The 21238-nt window shown below is 39.8% G+C and overlaps 1 pseudogene; it reads right to left on the reverse strand.

Annotated features, from left to right (window-relative positions):
* Window positions 1-21238, reverse strand: part of LOC132867682 (zinc finger protein 345-like) — a 116171-nt pseudogene that overhangs the window by 12575 nt on the left and 82358 nt on the right.

Raw genomic sequence — 21238 nt, forward strand, 5'->3', positions numbered from 1 at the left:
CTACAACCCTTGTTGTGGGTGATTTCACTGTGGAAAATATTGGAGGAGAGTCCATGGTTGTGTGCTGTTTTCCTTACGCTTCCATCTCAGAGACTACAGACAACATTTCAAAAATGCTGTCAAACTACAAATCAATTAAACGCATTATTGTGCATGTTGGAGCAAATGATGTTTTCAGGGAACAGCTCACTGTGAGGAAATCTTTCAAAGACCTTTTTTCTGCCCTAAACGGACTTGGAATGCCTTTTTTTATCAGTGGTCCATTACCAGGATCTGTGATCGGCAATTACGGGTTTTCCCGACTGCTCAGTCTCAGCACCTGGCTTGTAAAGACATGTTTTTCCTCTGGCATTAATTTTATTGACAACTTTAACCTTTTCTGGAAACGCAAAGCCTTTTTCAGCCCAAATAGCACAGAACTCAGCTGGACTGGTGCCAAAGTCTTGGCAGACCATTATCAACACTCTGTCCACCATTCCATGCCGACCTTGGGTACACTTTCTGATAAGCGCTCTGTAGCTGCACTGAAAGGAGCTAACAACACTGATACAAACTCTGTTTGGGTACATCAACAAAAACTCAAAAACAGTACAGAAACACACTGTTGAGGTTCAAACTCAAGCAGTGAATCTGCAGGCAGAAAGAAGCGGGACTAACGCTCACTCTGATGGATTCAAGCAAAACTCGTCACCAACGAAGGCAACTAAGCCCCCAGCAACTACAGAGGATCATGCTGACTCATCTGCCCCCAATACAGTTCAGGAAAATGATCAGAGGGTGGATCTATCACCACACACATCCCTGTCACTTTCCAAGGCTAGCAACATGATATCTAAGCTAACGGGTAAGCTGGCAGAACTATCAGAAAGACAATCAGATAAACAAGCATCACCACAACCTCCTGAGAGTGGCAATAGGCAATCACCCACAACAGCAGTGGATGTAACCCCAAGCCCCTCTGTATCTCCTTCACCCCCCAGACTGCGTTTTCCTGAGAAAATGGAGAGACTATTGTCTTTAAGCCGAGTGTCTTTGGCAAGCCCAAGAGGACACTCAAATCAAGTACCGTACACAGAGCTGTCTCATGGTCAGGCCTTGTGTACCCCAAAATCTCTAATGATATATCCAACTGCCACAGCACCCAAGAAACAGAGGGCACCCCCTCCCCCTGTGATTACAGATAAGACTCAAGGACCATGTGCACAGCTACAGTTCACCAGCAGCAGTGAAGACCTTCATGTTGGAACGAACTGATATAATCTGGGTCCAGATGGTAGTTTTGAAAATAAGCTGGGACCCACGACGTACTTTTCTATTCCTGTGCTAACAAGGAGAGGCGTTCTTATTCATCCTATCAATGGGGTAAACTCGTCAAATCTCCTTCCAGTTCCAAAACAACCACAGAACGCTTCTGTGGAAATTATCCCCACATTCACTGTAAAACTAGCTCTTCAGAATGTAAGATCACTTAATAAGCCTTTTTTAATTAATGACTTCATCGGTACACACAAACTGGATTTTATGTTTCTTACTGAAACTTGGCTTGAACAATCAAGTAGCTCTATCACTCTTATTGAAGCAACTCCCCCACTCTTTGATTTCATGAGTGTTGGAAGAGCCAATAAACGGGGAGGAGGAATAGCAAATAGGGTATATACAAGGCATGTTTTCAGTACAAACAGACAACTCTTGGTGATTTTACATCTTTTGAATACCTAAGTGCAATCCTAAAATGTTCTTCTAACATATTAGTGTTGACTATTTACAGATCACCAAGACTTTCTGCACCACTGTTCCTAGAGGAGTTTGGGGAACTGTTGTCAAATACTTGTTTAGAGTTTGACAATCTTATTATTTCTGGGGATTTTAATTTCCATGTTGATAATCCAGATAACACATATGCAAATGAATTTCTTACACTGATTGATGCCTTCAACCTAACACAACATGTACAAGGGCCAACACACTCCCATGGCCACACCCTCGACCTTGTCATCACTAAGGGTCTTAATGTATCTACTAGTGTCATGGACCTGGGTATATCTGATCATTTCTGTGTTTTCTTTGATGTTTCCATTTCCCCTCACTTTCAAAACAAGTCTGTGACTGTAAAAAAGAGGGTAATTACCAATGGCACAGCAGCTCTTTTTGAGCAGGCACTCTCAGAACTCCCATGTCAATCTTCAGATTGTGCAGATGATCTAATGGAAATTTTTAATTCAAGAATGAATCATATTATGGATGCTATTGCTCCTTTTAAAACCAAAAGAGTCATAGACAAAGGAAAAGCACCCTGGAAACTAAATCCAACAGTTAAAATGTTAAAGAGGGAATGTAGAAAGTCTGAAAGAAAATGGCATAAATCTAAACTCCAGATTCATTATCAAATCTACAAAGGGATGTTATGTAAATACAACTTAGAAATTTCTAAAGCAAGACAGTCTTTTTTTGCTGACATTATTAATAGGAATATCAACAATGCCCGTGTGCTATTTTCTACAGTTGAAAAGCTAACAAACCCATCAAAACAAATGCCTTCTGAATTTCTCTCAGTTAATACATGCAACGACTTTGCATCTTTTTTCAAAGGAAAGATTGATAAAATACATATGAATATAGCCACACAGGTGCAAACACTTCAAAATCTGGAACCATTGGATAACGAGAGAGGGGGTCGTAATACAATGTCAACATTTAGTTTAATTGATGTTGAGACTCTGAGAAAAACAGTACAAAGTCTCAGCTCCTCCACATCTGAACTGGACATTTTACCTACAGTCTTTTTCAAATCTATTCTTCACCTAATATCAGACGAGGTACTTCAGATTATCAACACCTCCTTACGAACTGGCATGTTTCCCTCATCTCTGAAAAAAGCGGTTGTAAAACCCCTACTGAAAAAGAATAACCTGGATGTCTCAGTACTCAACAACTACAGGCCCATATCCAATTTGCCATTCGTTGGTAAAATAATTGAAAAAATTGTTTTTAATCAATTAACTGCCTTCCTGACATTAAACGGATGTTCTGATAAGTTTCAGTCAGGTTTTCGTGCCAATCATAGCACTGAAACAGCTCTTACTAAAGTCATGAATGACCTACGTCTCAATTCTGATGCTGGTAAAACATCAGTCTTGGTGCTTTTAGACTTAAGTGCTGCATTTGACACGGTAGATCATTTCATACTGTTACATCGACTGGAGCATTGGGTTGGATTTACTGGTATAGTAATCAACTGGTTAAAATCCTACCTACAACAAAGATTTTTTTATGTGGCCATTGGAGGCCACAGTTCATCACCTGTGTCCTTGAACTGTGGGGTTCCCCAGGGCTCAATCCTGGGACCATTACTATTCAACCTTTATATGCTCCCACTTGGACAAATTATTAAGAATAACTCAAACTTCCATAGCTATGCAGATGACACTCAGCTTTACTTAGCTATGTCACCTAATGACTATGCCCCTCTTGAGTCTCTTCATAGATGCATTGACCAAATTAACAAATGGATGTCTTACAATTTTCTTCAGCTGAACGCAGATAAAACTGAAGCAATTATATTTGGCAAAAAGGAGGAAAGGCTTAGGATTGCCACTGTTCTTGAAACTAAGGGGCTTAAAGCAAAGGATACTGTCAAAAACCTTGGTGTCCTTATTGACAGCGAACTTAACTTCAACAGTCATATGAAAGTGGTAAAAAAGTCTGCATTCTATCACCTAAAAAACATTTCTAAACTCAGGGGTCTCATGTCAAAACATGATCGAGAAAAACTTATTCATGCTTTCATCTCCAGTAGGGTTGATTACTGCAATAGCCTTTTCACAGGTCTTCCAAAAAAGACCATCAAAGAGCTTCAACTAATCCAAAATGCAGCAGCAAGGGTTCTTACAAGAATAAAAAGGGTAGTCCATATCACTCCAATCCTAAGGTCTCTGCACTAGCTCCCAGTGAGCTACAGAATTGACTTTAAAGCACTACTTCTTCTATTTAAAACATTAAATGGGATAGGACCCAGCTACCTACTGGATATGTTTCAATTATATGCACCAACTAGGTCTCTAAGATCACAAGAGAAAAACTTGCTAGTAATACCAGCTGTCAAAACGAAGTGTGGTGAAGCAGCCTTTAGTTGCTATGCTGCTAAGCTTTGGAACCAACTTCCAGATGATATCAAAAATGCTCCTACTGTTGTTAGTTTTAAATCCAGGCTCAAGACAAAGCTGTTTTCAGATGCTTTCACTTGATTAATTTTTACCTAAGTAATTAATTTCCTTAAACATAATTTCTTTTAATTTTGATTTTAATGATTTTACTTTATTTTAATTTCTTTTTAATCTTGGATTTTAATGACTTTACTTTTACTTTAATTCTTTGTTACTGTGATCCTCATAGATTTTGTCTGCGGGACGATTTTATTTGGTGATCCTTGTAGATTGTGTCTGCGGGACGATTTTTGGTGATCCTCGTGGAAGAGCCACGGGAAGAGCGCGCTTTATGTGATCCTCGTAGATTTTGTCTGCGGGACGATTTTTGATGATCCTCGTAGATTTTGTCTGCGGGACGATTTTATTTGGTGATCCTCGTAGATTTTGTCTGCGGGACGATTTTTGGTGATCCTCGTGGAAGAGCGCACTTTATGAGTTAAACCCATAATAATTAATCTCGAGGCTGATTCCTTTTTTGAACTTTATTTCATTTTATTATTTTATTTCTACTATTGTTTAATTCTTATTATTTTTCTTCCCCAATTATTTTATGTAATTTTATTTTCTATTGTTTACTGTTCTGCTTTTACTTCTGTAAAGCACATTGAACTGCCACTGTGTATGAAATGTGCTATATAAATAAACTTGCCTTGCCTTTATTTACCCTGATTTTCTCCCTAATTTAGCCATGGCCAATTCCCACCCATCAGGCTACTCTTCCGTATCACACAACAACCCCCAACCAGGGAGGGCTAAGGCTACCATGTGCTTCCTCCGAGGCAAGTAACACCAGTTGACCACATCTTTTACTCATACAATGTCAGTGGGTGGCGTAACACACTCAGAGGAAAGCCCAATCCACTCACTTCCATATGAATGTGCATGAGCTCACAGACACCCGTGACTCACTGGTGTAATTAACAGAGGAGAAAGAGAGCATGTCACCCCTCCCTCCCAGAGAGCCTAGCCAATTTTTCTCTCTTGAGCTCCTGACCACAGATGACTCTGGCATCTTCAGGATTAGAATGTGGCAATCTCCCAAAGATAGGGAAGATGATGGGGAGGATATTTTTCTGCTGTGCCACTCAGGATCCACAGGGCATGCATTTTACGCTACTTCTGGTTAAATTGTGCATGATGAATAAAAATACAAAAGTATTTTGTGGTTTACTATATATTCAGTTTCAAACAAGTAACCCTAGAAATGGGTTATGATTTTCAAATAGTCATTAAAACATTTAAAAAAAATCAATTAGTTTATGCGACAATCCTTTTTTTCTTGCTTTGAAAAAAAGAAGTTTCCCTGTGTTCGCTTGGTGCCCACTATCATCATGACCTTTTTGTTCCATTTGAGTTTTGGTTAAAGGCAGAACATGATCCTCATCAGGAAATGGCTCGAAACACAAATACAATCAACGGTATTTCAGAATAACCACCACTGAGTTTATTCAGTATGTTGAATGAAAGACGTTTGGTTATTTTTCTTCTGTCATCAGTATTAAGTTGTACTCATGAGAAATGTCGATTAATTAGCACTCTTATGGAGAAAAGCCAGACTTTACAAAGGATTCGCAATAGCAAGAGATGTAGTGGGCTGACTTCACGTGTCTCAGAGGAAGCCGACAGACTTCACCCTCTCTGGTTGGTCATTGTCATATGATAGACAAGTCCTACCTGGTTGGTGGAACTGGCCAAAATGAGTTCTCTGGGAGAGTGCTCTGGTTATTGTAGACTCCATTGTACAACAGTATTCATCCCAGAAACAATATTAGGCTAAGAAATAGGTCACTAGATGATGCAGAAAATAACCTCTATAATCTCTTAGACTATAGTAACACCTTTCTGTCTGGTTGTTCCTGTAGGTGCAGGACTGAGTTCTTTGGTGCCCTCCTCTTCATACCACACCAAGAGCTCCTGTCCTGGGTTAATGGGTCGACAGCAACGATACAGAATTCCCCCTCGATACTGAAATGCCACAAGATTCTGTTCTTTATTATTATGGGCACAATTCACATACCTAAAAGAATGAGGCAAGATTCCAGAAAAGGTAAAAATCAGATCAGCGTTACAAACTTAGAGAAAGCATGGCAGAGATACCAGTGACAGCAAGAAGATAAAGTTCTTCCAACAAATTATGAGCTGTAAAATCAAATCACTAAAAAGATCCAACAACTGGTGTATTTCTCACCTCATCCAATTCACATGCATCTCTCTTTTGGTGTCGATGTATTTTTCACACTGCATGCTCCTGTATATCTGTAGAAAAATACCACATTTACATTTTCTTCACTAAATCAATCAATCAATCTCTTTAAATGAGGGATACAGAAATGAGAACGATGGCTCGTGCCAATATTACATTAAGGCTTATGAAGGTTGAATTAAAGGTTCTTGACTGTATCTTTAGAGTCACAAAACAGCTGACAAGCTTGGAGATGAATTTAGTAACTACAGGAAAATGCAGGCAAGGCTTTATCAGAATTTAGGCAAAGGAAAGGTTTCTCATAAAAGGCTTTACATCTGACATGGCAAAGCTGCACTGTGAATCAGACCTCTCTGATAAATATCTGCCCATTGTGTTTTGGTCTCTAAACAGACAGCTTAAAAAAAACAACAAAACAAAAAACAAAACAAACAAAACACAACTATAAAGTCAGTTCTGCCACTAAATTGGTTTTATAGAAAATATTTTTGTTTGTACAAGTAATCATTATTTGCCATAAATGTTCAGTAGTTAATGTTGGTTTAGTTCAGTATTGCAGTGTTAATTTTGAATTTAAATAAATTTAAATTGAGACTTCATCTTGTACTGAAAATTGTAGTTTCATTTTAGTCTTTTTATTTTATTTATTAATTTTTTTGTTTCGTTTTCATCAAGATTTAAGAAGTGGAACTCAATTTTCATTTTAGTCTAATTCTAGTCAAAGTTTTAGTCATAATTTTCTCACACAGTTGCATGGTACTTGTAAAATGTTTTAAGAGGGGCTGTTGCAGGAGGGGTATTGTGGGATGACCCCCCAGTATGTGTCTGGTTTTTTTTTTGCTATGCAGGTTATATGGAGTTAGCCATGACTGTAATGGTGATGACCGCTATTTTCATATGAAGATGTTACTTTGTTCAGACCAATGCCATGTGTATCTGTGTCCTGATGCATATATCTGTTAGAATCTAGGAGCATTATGAAAGCCATGCAAGTAGGTGAGTGAGCCTACCAAACCAGATTCACTTCTTCCTAACTATGGTCAGTAACCTGAAAAAGAGGGAAGGCAACATACTGGAATGAATTTTGCTAAAGGATATTTCTCCTGGCTGGAAAATTCCCTCAAGAAATACGTTAGGATGTCTGTATGGACAGACGAGCTATTTTGGCTCATCTTTATTCGCCAGGGCATAATGACCAGAGATTTTGCTTTGCTGTCTTTTTACTGGCCCTCTCTGTGGGCTGGTCATTTCGGGTCCACATGACAGCATGCTGTGGGCATGTTCTCACTGGTCAAATCACAACCATGTTAGCTAATGCACATAAACATTCTAAACTAATGCAAAAGCAGTGCGCAGCAATGAAACAAAAGCCATGGACAAAAAAAGGTCAAAAATTAAAGGAGGGGCCAAACAAATTTAGGAAAAAAGCAGGCATTAGGAGGCATAGGCTTTCAAATGTAAACAAGAGTGCTCTGAGAGCACAATATCCCCCACTGGCAACTATGTTATAACTCTGGTAAAATGCGATGGAATTGAATGAAATTGCAATATGCATATTACCGACATATACAAAGAATCCTGTCAAGTTCCATGAAATTCCTCCAAAAATTGAGAGAGGAGTTGATTTCAGAAGGTGAGTATCCTTCCCAGATGGAAGGATGGACATTGCCATGACATAATCCCCCTTCAGGCATTTCGGACAGTGGGAGATTTATTTAAAAAATATATATATATATATCTATATCAACATACTGTTTGGGCATCAGCATTTTCCTCCAGGTGCTCTGGTTTCCCCCCACAGTTCAAAGACATGCAGATTAGGTAAAATATCCAGCCACTGGGGTTGCACAAGCTAGTACATACTTAGTGCTGGTCCCAAGCCTGGCTAGTTTGGTGAGGATTGTGTCAAGAAGGGCATCCGGTGTAAAACCTATGCCAAATCAAATGTGCGGAACAGATCTGCTGTGGCCACCCCTAATGGGAGCGGCTGAAAGAAAAAAGTAGTTTGGGCACTAGCATCCTTAACTGACTGCAATGCTATTTTCAAGGAGCAGAATGAAGAGCTCAATATGGACATTAAAACATGGCTATAGGCTAGGCTGCATGTTCATTTAAAACTGCTGTAATTTGCCCAACCATAACTGACTCTCATATGTACCAGAGGTTTTCAAGCTTGCTGGGGCTGAGGCACACCAAATTAAGGTTGATTATTGATTATGAAGAATGTCACACACATTATGATAGGCTTTAAGGTCATTAGCAAGATTTGACCCACAGTGTACTACAGCAGACTGTCATAATTATTAAACAGATAGGTAAATCAGACAGGCCATTGTATAATTTATTAAAAACATGAGGCAACGCTCATACAGTGTTTCCCATTAGTTACAGTTGTGGTCAGAAGTTTACATACAGTGACAAATGTCATGATATGAATGATACGACTAATATGAATGTCATAGCAATATTTGGGCTTTCAATGATTTCTCTGAACCGTTCTTATTCTGTGGCAGAATGATTATACAGCATACATCTTAAAGAAGAAAAAAAGACAGAGAATTCAGTGCACAATTTTCTTTGGGTTTTCTGAAATCAACACAGGGTCAAAAGTATACATACAGGGTCAAAATTTTACATACAGCACACCTAATATTTGTTTCTTCGCAAGATTGACTTCGACCAAACATTTTTTGTTTACCATGAACAAGCTTCTGGCATAATTCTGGTTGGATATTTCACGACTCTTCATGGTAGAATTGGCAGAGTTCAGTTAATTTTTTCCCCCCTTGGCATGGACTTGACTTTTAAGCACGGGCCATATATTTTCAATAGGGTTGAAGTCAGGGCTTGTTTTAAGCTTAATGTTAGCCTGCTTTATCCTCCACAACCAGCTCTGATGCATATTTGGGTTCATTGTCCTGTTGTGACTCCCAATCATGTTCAAGTTTCCAATGGTTTGAGGTTATGCTGAAGAATTCTAAGGTAGTCCTCCTTCTTCGTTATTCCATCCACTTTGTGCAATGAACCAGTTCCACTGGTAGTAAAACAAAGTTTGTGTTGCAAATTTGTGAACCTTTAGAATTTTCTGCATTTCTGCATAAACATGACCGAAAACAACATATTTTCACACAAGTCCTAAAAGTAGATGAAGAGAACCAAGTTAAACAAATGAGACAAAAATATTATACTTGGTCATTTATTTATTGAGGAAAATGATCCAATATTACATATCTGTGAGTGGCAAAAGTATGTGAACCTCTAGGATTAGCAGTTAATTTGAAGGTGAAATTAGAGTCAGGTGTTTTCAATCAATGGGGTGACAATCAGGTGTGAGTGGGCATGTGACGGGTTGATTTTGATCCAGCTAAAAGAATTCATTTCTTAAAAACATGAACAAAAGAGAATTCATCAATTCATTTAGTAAATAAATAAGTTATGATTCATAACTATAGACACAGTTTTTATGTAAACATTCCAGTCCTGTAAAAGAGGTTAAAAGGATGAACAAAGATGAAAAGGATCAGTGATTCTGCAATCTACTAATTCAGTCCTGGTGTCTGAGATCGATTGGTCGAGTCTACAGGGGAAGAAGGGGGCTTTCGCGCGCACTTTGCTCCATTCTCAATGAAGCTAACAGAGAAGAAGCACTGTGTCCAGCGTCTTTATTGAGATTCCCCCTTTTTCAGGTATAAAACGAGTATTTCTGCCCTTACATGATTGTATGTGTTGTTAAACTGTTTTGTGTCCAGTTTGAGTAACTTTGACCGAACTTTGAGTGATTTGGAGCATTATTTTGATTGGTACATTATTCACTGGTTCATTGCACAATACAACAGGTAGCTATTATGGCGTGGTGTGCGTTCTGATTACGTTTAGCACTTTAGCAGATACACGTAGTGGATAACGTTGTTAATGTGTGTTGTTGAGTTACATGCATTTGAGGTAATTCTTTAAGTAGCTATTTATGATTGGGATCAAACACTATCAGAGAGAAAGATAAAATGGTTAATTGTGTTTACAATGCTTTAATTTATTTCAAATGCACTTTATTTTAGTTTAAGGTTATGTTGAATTATTAAGATTTGTACACACCTATGTTTACCTGTAGCATTTTTCCTGTAAGAAAGGGAAAGAAAAAGAAATGGGAATATACTTACCTGAGTACTCACCTGATTGAAATTAACCTGTAAGACAATTTAATAAATGACAATATACTTACCTGATTAAATGTGACCTGTAGCAAAAAAGGAGAAATGTTATGATACTTACCAGTGTGTTTACCTATGAAAAGAAAAAAAGGCTAATATTCAAATGAAACAAAACTGTGATTATGTAAATATTTTCATTCCATATTCTCAGTGAAGCTAACAGAGAAGAAGCACTGTGTCCAGCATCTTTATTGAGATTCCCCTTTTTTCAGGGTGTAACAGGCACCCTGTTTTATTTAAAGAACAGGGATCTATCAAAGTCTGATCTTCACAACACGTTTGTGGAAGTGTATCATGGGACGAACAAAGGAAATTTCTGAGGACCTCAGAAAAAGCGTTGTTGATGCTCATCAGGCTGGAAAAGGTTACAAAACCATCTCTAAAGCGTTTGGACTCCATCAATCCACAGTCAGACAGATTGTGTACAAAGGGTAGAAATTCAAGACCATTGTTACTCTCCCCAGGAGTGGTCGGCCAACAAAGATCACTCCAAGAGCAAAGCGTGTAATAGTCGGTGAAGTCACAAAGGACCCCAGAGTAACTTCTAAGCAACTGAAGGCCTCTCTCACATTGGTTAATGTTAATGTTCATGAGTCCACCATCAGGAGAACACTGAACAACAATGGTGTGCATGGCAGGGTTGCAAGGAGAAAGCCACTGCTCTCCAAAAAGAACATTGCTGCTCATCTGCAGTTTGCTAAAGATCATGTGGACAAGCCAGAAGGCTATTGGAAAAATGATTTGTGGATGGATGAGACCAAAATAGAACTTTCTGGTTTCAATGAGAATCGTTATGTTTGGAGAAAACACTGCATTCCAGCATAAGAACCTTATCCCATCTGTGTAACATGGTGATGGTAGCATCATGGTTTGGGCCTGTTTTGCTGCATCTGGACCAGGACAGCTTGCCATCATTGATGGAACAATGAATGCTGAATTACACCAGTGAATTCTAAAGGAAAATGTCAGGATATCTGTCCATGAACTGAAACTCAAGAGAATGTGGGTCATGCAGCAAGACAATGACCCTAAGCACACAAGTCATTCTACCAAAGAATGGTTAAAGAAGAATAAAGTTCATGTTTTGGAATGGCCAAGTCAAAGTCCTGACCTTAATCCAATCGAAATGTTGTGGAAGGACCTGAAGCAAGCAGTTCATGTGAGGAAACCCACCAACATTCCAGAGTTGAATCTGTTCTGTATGGAGGAATGGGCTAAAATTTCTCCAAGCTGGTGTGCAGGACTGATCAACAGTTACTGGAAACATTTAGTTGCAGTTATTGCTGCACAAAGGGGGTCACACCAGATACTGAAAGCAAAGGTTCACATACTTTTGCCACTCACAGATATGTAATATTGGATCATTTTCCTCAATAAATAAATGACCAAGTATAATATTTTTTGTCTCATTTGTTTAACTGGGTTCTCTTTATCTACTTTTAGGACTTGTGTGAAAATCTGATGATGTTTTAGGTCATATTTATGCAGCAATATAGAAAATTCTCAAGGGTTCACAAACTTTCAAGCACTATTGTAAGAGGCCTTGGCAAGATAAGAGACAGTATGGAAGTCTCAGCAGCTCGTAATTTATAACCTAAGTGAGTGTATGTAAATATTGGACCCTGTGTTGATTTCAGAAAACCCAAAAGAAATTTAAACTTCTGCACCAAATTAATGTTTTTTTTCCTATTAAAGAAATATGTTGTACAATCATTTCAGAGAAATCACTGAAAGCCCAATATTGCCATGACATTCATATCCAAGATCACATTCATGTCACTGTATGTAAACTTCTGACCACAACTGTACCTAGACTGTGGTGGCTGAAACATTTTCAGAACACACCACCATGTGATTTGAGACTGATAACTTTAATTTTACAGTATCCACTACAGTCATGCATTAGTCCAAACACAATTTTCTTCTTTCTTCTTTTGGCTGCTCCCAAATAGGGGTCGCCACAGCGGATCTTTCTTCTCCATTGCTCCCTGTCTTCCACATCCTTCTCTACCACAGCTGCCACTTTCATGTCCTCTCTACCACATCCACGTATCTCCTCTTTGGCCTTCCTCGTTTTCGGGTGCCTGGTAGCTCCATCCTCAACATGCTCTGCATCTCTTCTCAGGATGTGCCCATACCATCTCAGTCTCATCTCTCTTAGCTTAATTCCCAAGCTCTCCACATGTGCTGTCCCTCAGATGTGCTCATTCCTTATCCTGTCCAACCTTGTGACTCCCATCGCAAACCTTAACATCCTCAACTCCGCCACCTCCAACTTTGCCTCCTGTCTCTTCATTAAGGGTACTGTCTCCAATCCATACATCACAGCTGATCTCACTACTATCTTATCAGGGCTCGAAATTCGTGGTGGTCCGGTCGCCCGAGGTGACTTAATTTGTCATTTGGCAGGTAATTCCTGTCACTCGCCAGCCCGGCTGGCTAGTTGAAAATAAAAAAATATATATGAAGAGAAGATTCGGACTAGGGCTATGCAATATATCGAATATACTCGATATATCTCCGAAAATTCTGTGTGAGATACATAAAATGATTATATTGTAACTATCGAGTATTTTATGGTCATCTGCCGACTTGCGTTTGTTTCGTGTTTGTTTAAAACCTTTTCCGGTGGTTTTCTCCCTGTCCCTCAGGCAGTAACGCGAGAGGCTGCCTAAGGGTAAAAAAACAAACAAAAAAAAAAACAATAACGTCACACACTCGCCAACCAATCCCAGGCGACATCTAGGTGCTGAAAGGAACTTGCGGGAAAATTTTCTAGTTTCGGTTTACAGCGCTGACTCAGTTCGTGCAATCGCTGGTGTCGCATAGGCTACCGTGTAAGCTCTGTCAATTTCAGCGACAAATTAAAAATGGAACTAGTAAGGGGTCAGTCATCTGGCATTTTTTTGGATATCGCGAGGAGGACGTGGAACAGCAAATGGCGATTTGTAAAGTGTGCAAAAAACCCCCTGTCATCATGAAAAGCAGCAGCACTACAAAGCATGTTGGACATATTTTGGGTGCTATAGTCATGAAAGTAAGTATATTTGTTTTCAATACTCATACACCAAGTTTTCCAATATATTATTATTTGTTTATTATATTATGGTGCTCTGTGTTGTTCTCATTTATGTATTTAACAACAGTATCAAAATACTCGGGTCTTGAAATAAATGCACATTAGTCATGAACAATGGTAACTCCTCTCTTTTGTGTTATTTTTGACAGAAGTAAAATTCATGCATGAACAAATTTTGGCTAGTCGATTTTCTGTTTGGCTAGTTACTTTGGAAGGTAACTAGTCCGGCTGGCTGGTGAAAAAAATATATGAATTTCGAGCCCTGGTTATACATCTTACCTTTCACTTTTGCTGGGACTTTCCTATCACAAATGACTCCCAAAATCCTTCTCCAACTACTCCACCCTGCCTGCACTCTCTTTCTCACCTCACTATCGCAGCTAGACCCCGAAGCCACCGCCAGGCGCCGCTAAAACCGCCATTTAGAATTTGAGCCGCCGCCAGCCAATAATTTTGTAAGCCAATTTGAGCCGCTATCTAATAAAATTTGGCTGAGCCACTAAGAATTGTGTACATCAAATAATGGGTTTATCCACATCATGAGCTACAAGAAAAGTGACACAAACATGATCAACTGTACACACTAGTAGTAACACAATAGAGACGTATAGGCATACACTGTAGAGATTTAGAACTGATATCACAGCACAGAGAGCCACCACAAGCTTGCCGTTGTGACTACCTGTCTGGCTTCCCGCCCCTCACACCGTTACCACGATACACTGGGGAACCCGGGAACCCACCCAGAGCATCAATCGACTCCGATATCGATGAGATGGCTGCATTCTTTGCCGCTGCTGAGGGAAAGTGTAAAGGTATTTTTTTTGTTTGTTTGTTTGTTTCACATACTTCGAGATTGATAAAAAAAAAAAGTACTCCACCACTCTACTTTCATCATAGTAAGACAGCTGCCAGTCCTTCACTGGTCATTGCTGGTGAGAGTAGATAGCTAGATGCCTTCCTCGAACAATCCAGATTAGCTTATTATTAGCATTGAACTACAATCTTGCTAGATTTATATTTACAATGAAGTAAGAGACCAGGGGACCTGTGGTAATTTGCTATTTATTCCCCCCATTTGTTTGATCCGTTCGCCCGGATATATGCCACACAGTGACGTCCAGTATCAGCCATTTGTAGCCATAAACATTTTGGTGGCTGCAGCAGCCATTAAGGTTTTGGCTGAGTCAGCTAGCCAGCCAATAATTTCATCAGCCAGCCATTATCCTGAAAACAAACGGCTTCGGGGTCTAATCGCAGCCCACATTTTCCTGCACAGTTGACCCCAGGAAATTGAATTCACCAACTTTCTTTACATCTTCTCCTTGAATCTTCACTCCACTCTCATCCCCATTCTCATTGATGCACATGTATTCTGTTTCATAGTCAAAACACAATTTTATGGTTTTCAATTTAAGAGAGCAAACAGAAAACGTCAATGCAGAAGTTAGCATTGATAATTAGCATTCATCAAACTTTAGCTTAGTTAGGGAACGTTAACATCAACGTATCTGAATCTCATCTCATTTTAAAACAACACACTGTTGAATTTCTAGAGTTTTAGTTTGTTTCTAAGTCAGAAAACTGCTAACATGTCCGGTAGCATATATTTGTCATTCAAAATACAAGTGCATGTGTGGCAGCAAAGGTGTGGTCAAATGTCGGCTGTGAAGGGTGAGGAGTCAGTTTGAACCAGCAGGTAACATGTCATGAGTGACACCTGTGTCTCATTACTGGCTATTTATTAACATTTGTCTGTGTGTCTTTCAGATGGCCAGTAACGAATATGAGAGAGAGAGAGAGTGTGCCATGTTCCCCAACATGTGTGTTCACAGCTTAGTAGTCACTGAAAAGTGACAATAATAAAAGTGCACCTGGAATTGTAGTGCCTGTCTCCAGTTTCTCATTGTCCATAAGTAGAGAGTTCTTACAGCATGCTCTAACCAAAGTTCAAAATAGGTCTATTTTTGGCTAAAATTAAATTATTGTGTGTTCTCTAGTCAATATTTTATATTTTCTAAAAAATAAACATCAACTAGTGGAACACAAGTAACCACTTCTGCTTCATTTCTTTGAGGGCTGAAATGCATGCTCCAGTTTTTTTGTTTTGTTTTGTTTTTTGACTGTTTATGAGCTGTGAAACTCCTTTATCATGCTTTGTGGGTGTGACCTTTTTAGTATGGTATCATTATTCATACCTATACAATTAGGGTGTTTATGTTTAAACTACTCATGTACAAAATTATTTCAAGCAAGTTCTTCATAAATCTAAACTTTTAATTTTGCCCTCAAAGTGCACCAGTTTGATACATTTAACTTTAAAGTGCATATCACGGGTAAATTCAGGAGCAAGATCAATGTAATTCTCCTATTTTATATTAAACTTTGGTCAAATATCTGTAACATTCTGCATTCTCCGCAAATTTTTTACCTTGCACGATACCAGAAAAATTCAGTTGAAATCAAGCCATTTGAGGCGAATTCGTCCGCCTCTGAAAAAACTTGGCACTTGCATTTCCCGGCAAACCTTGATTTTCGTGACGTCACATGCAGGACACCTCCTACATCAGCGCTGGTTTGTTTATGAGAAAACGACCTGGTAGTTTTCTGCAAATTTCTTCAACGTTATCATGTAATTATTAAAATGGTTAACAGATGCATCATAGGAGGGTGTAGCAACACCAATCTTGATGGGATTAGTACTCATCATTTTCCAAAATACCAGAGAATGAGAGAGAAATGGGAGTGCTTCATGCAAGGCACCCGGAAAAAGCCAAGGACCAAGCAGAGCCGAGAAAAAGACCAAGAAAATTGGCAAGTCACATGTTGACTGTTGCCAGGGTAAGAAATAATTCTGCCATCTCATTATATTCTTCATCCAAAGGTGAAGTAACGTTGCGCCCAGGTGGCGATTCCATATTTCAATGCAAAATCGCTAGCTACTAAACTTGGTCTACACAGGCTGTGCACTAAAACCGTGCAAGCTCTCGCAGCCTGCTGGCGCTTCCGCAGGTAACATGAGAAACCTGAAAGAGCTCTGGTTATAGGGGACTCTATCATACGGCACGTGAAATTAGCTCAGCCTTTAGGGGGACCAGCAGCTTTAGTCAGGTGTATACCGGGAGCCAGGGCGCCGGACATAGCAGGTAATCTTAGGGTCCTAGGCAAGCACAGGTTCTCAAAGATAGTTATCCATGCAGGAGCTAATGATATACGCCTTCGTCAGTCTGAGGTTACTAAGAGTAACTTTGTAGAGGTGTTTAAATTAGCGAAGGCGATGTCCGATGCTGTAGTATGCTCTGGCCCCATCCCAATGCGGCGTGGCGATGTAGCTTACAGCAGGTTATGGTCACTGAACTGCTGGCTGTCCAGGTGGTGCTCTGAAAACAGTGTGGGCTTTATAGATAATTGGGCTAATTTTGAGGGCACTGCTGGCTTGTTAGGGCGGGACGGTATCCATCCCACTCGGGAAGGTGCTGCTCTCATTTCCTGCAGCATAGGTCATAGTCTCAGAACAGGCCTAGTTAATTTCTGACAATCCAGAGCCAAGGCCAGGGAGCAGACGAACAGGCTAAACCGACTGTCTGCTAGCTGCACAGAGTCGTCACTCAGGGCCCACTACATCGAGATTGTGTCTGTTCCCCGAGCTCAACAAAAAGATAGAAATTTTCAGAGAGTTTGTTCCAGTAACCTAATCAATATAAAATTAGATCATACTGACTGTACAGCTGCTGCCAGCACCTTTGATCTAAAGGTGGGGCTATTAAATATTAGATCTCTTACATCTAAAGCGCTAATGGTTAACGAACTCATTACTGATCAGGAGTTTAATGTACTGTGTTTAACAGAAACATGGATTAAGCCAAATGAATATATAGCATTAAATGAAGCGAGTCCTCCTGGATACAGTTATATACACCAGCCTCGTCTAACTGGCAGAGGAGGAGGCGTCGCGGTTATTTATAACGATTATCTAGGTGTAACACACAAACCTGGTTATAAATTTAATACATTTGAAGTTCTTCATACTCATATAATGTATGTAGCCTCGAAAAATAAGTCTACCCAGTTAATTCCATTGCTTATTATTTACAGGCCCCCGGGGCCATACTCTGAGTTTCTTTCTGAATTTGCAGATTTTATCTCAGATTTGGTTATTTCCTTAGACAAAGCTTTAGTTGTCAGAGATTTTAATATTCACTTCGATAACCCAGAAGACCCTTTAAAAACAGCGTTTGTGTCCATCTTAGATTCAGTCGGGATTAAGCAGAATGTCATAGGACCGACCCATAATGGTGGTCACACCCTTGATCTAATACTAACATTCAGATTAAACGTAGACAATATAGTCATACTTCCACAGTCTGAAGTTATCTCAGATCATTGTCTCATCTCATTCAAAATATGTCTGAGTAATAATATATGCACCTCACCACGCTACTGTATTAAACGTACTTTCACGTCAACTACTGCACAGAGCTTTATAAATGATCTCCCAGAGCTGTCAACTTTGATTGGGTCACTGTCAGCCCCTGCAGAACTTGATCAGGCAACTGAATGCTTAGAGTCAACATTCCGCCATACTTTAGATAATGTAGCTCCTCTAAAAAGGAAAATGGTCAGAGAGAAAAAATTAGCACCCTGGTATAATGATGACACTCGCACATTAAAACAGACCACTCGAAAATTGGAACGTAAATGGCGTCAAACAAAATTGGTAGTGTTCAAATTAGCTTGGAAGGAGAGCTTCCTGAAGTATAGAAAAGCTCTTAGTGCTGCGAGATCAACATATTTCTCCTCCCTAATAGAAGATAACAAAAATAATCCTAGATTCCTCTTTAATACTGTAGCAAAATTAACCAGGAATAAGTCCACTATCAACACATGCACACCTGCAGTATGTAGTAGCAACGACTTCATGAATTTTTTTAATGACAAAATTGAGAATATCCGACAAAAAATTCAAACTACTAATTTAAGGTTAGACAATGAAAGTGACCTTGTAGTTAACAATATAACTGTATCAGATCATCAGTTAGAATGTTTTACTCCCCTAAAAGAAACTGAATTACTTTCATTAATCTCTACATCAAAAGCCTCAACTTGCGTACTAGATCCTTTACCGACACATCTATTCAAACAGATAATGCCTGGAGTAATTGAACCGCTTCTAAAAATAATAAATTCTTCTCTTACGATTGGCTATGTACCCAAATCCTTTAAACTAGCAGTTATCAAACCCCTGATTAAAAAACCTGACCTTGATCCCTGTCAGCTGTCCAATTATCGGCCAATATCAAACCTCCCCTTTATCTCCAAGATCCTTGAAAAAGCTGTGGCACAGCAGTTATGCTCATATTTACATAGGAATAACATCCATGAAATGTATCAGTCAGGATTTAGACCTCATCATAGCACAGAGACAGCACTGGTTAAAGTAGTAAACGACCTACTGTTGGCGTCTGATCAGGGCTGTGTCTCGCTACTTGTGTTGCTTGACCTTAGTGCAGCATTTGATACCATTGATCATTCCATTCTCCTGGATAGACTAGAAAATGTTGTGGGAGTTAAGGGAATGGCCCTCTCCTGGCTCGGTCTTATCTAACTGATCGTTATCAGTATGCTGATATAAATGGTGATATTTCTAGACGTACCGAGGTAAAGTTTGGTGTTCCACAAGGTTCTGTCTTGGGTCCACTGCTTTTTTCTCTATATATGTTACCTCTGGGTGATATTATTCGTAAACATTGTATTAGTTTCCACTGTTATGCTGATGACACACAGTTGTATGTCTCTGCAAAACCTGATGAGAGACACCAGCTTAATAGAATTGAGGAATGTGTTAAGGACATTAGACACTGGATGCTTATAAATTTCCTTCTTCTTAACTCTGACAAGACTGAAGTACTTGTGCTAGGACCACATACAGCTAGAAGTAAGTTTTCTGATTACACAGTAACTCTGGATGGCCTTTCTGTTTCTTCACGTGCAGCAGTAAAAGACCTCGGAGTGATTATTGACCCCAGTCTTTCATTCGAAACTCACATTGATAACATCACCCGGATAGCTTTCTTTCATCTCAGAAATATTGCAAAGATAAGAAATTTAATGTCATTGCATGATGCAGAAAAACTAGTCCATGCTTTCGTTACCTCCAGGTTGGATTATTGTAATGCCTTACTGTCTGGATGTTCCAATAAGTGTATAAACAAGCTCCAGTTAGTTCAAAATGCCGCAGCAAGAGTCCTTACTAGAACTAGAAAATATGACCACATCACGCCTGTCTTATCCACACTGCATTGGCTCCCAATCAAATTTCGTATTGATTATAAAATACTACTATTGACCTTTAAAGCACTAAATGGTCTCGCACCACAGTACCTGAGTGAACTTCTGCTCCTCTATGACCCGCCACGCCTACTTAGATCAAAAGGTGCAGGCTATCTGCTGGTACCTCGTATAGTGAAGGCTACATCAGGGGGCTGAGCCTTTTCTTACAAAGCCCCACTGTTATGGAACAGCCTTCCAAGTAATGTTCGGGAATCAGACACAGTCTCAGCATTTAAGTCTAGGCTGAAAACATATCTGTTTAGTCAAGCCTTTTGTTAATGGTGTTTATGAGGTAAAGGAGTAGATCTGGAGGGTCCTCAGACATAGAGTGTTTTGGTAAACTGGGATGTATGGATGCTGTCAGTCCCCACTCGCTTGCTCACTTGAGTTTGTTGACGGTGTAGTGGCTGGCTGCTTTATGTCCCGGGGCTCCCTCATGCCTGTGTTACCTTCTGGCTCTCTCCTTTTAGTTATGCTGTCATAGTTAGTTGCCGGAGTCCCTGCTTGTACTCGGTGCAATATGTATACTGTTCTTACTTATTCAGGTGACATTGGGCATACCTAACCACCTGTGTTTTCTTTCTCTCCCCCCCACCCCAAATCTGTCCCTCTGAGTTACATGGAGTCAACAGGAAATCTTTTGGTGGAGACGGTGGGGACCTCGACTGGCTATCGTAGCCTGCAGGGAATCGGCCGTCAGACATTCTGTCGCATGTCCCAGACCCAGTGAAATGTAACTGAATTGTCTTGGCCAGGCCTAAGGGTCCCATCTGCATCTCATCATTGCTGAGGAGTGTGCTCCCATCACCCAATCAAGCATCCAGCCAGAGCAGGTCATGATATATTTTTTACCATATTAACATGCCATTGTGTGTTATGCCTGATGTAAAGACTCTCGTCTCTGCGAGCCTACCACACAGATTTAATACTTGTCATTTTTAGGGCATACCTAACAACGTGTTTTCTTTCTCTCTCTCTCTTCCCCCCCCCCCATCTGTCCCTCTGAGTTACATGTTGATCCTGGGATTGAGATGCTGGCCTCTTCTGCCCCTCGGACCTGCTTGATCCATCCTGGTGCCCTGTGTCTGGTCGGAGTTTTATCGCCCCACTCCTGTGAAGGACGGCCCCATGAGGACAGTTGAGGGTTATACCTGTTAAAACTGTTAATATTATAGTCAGGCTGTCTGTTGTTGCCCAAATGAGGATGGGTTCC

This window comes from Neoarius graeffei, chromosome 19 (genome assembly GCF_027579695.1).
Source record: "Neoarius graeffei isolate fNeoGra1 chromosome 19, fNeoGra1.pri, whole genome shotgun sequence".
Lineage (NCBI taxonomy): Eukaryota > Metazoa > Chordata > Actinopteri > Siluriformes > Ariidae > Neoarius > Neoarius graeffei.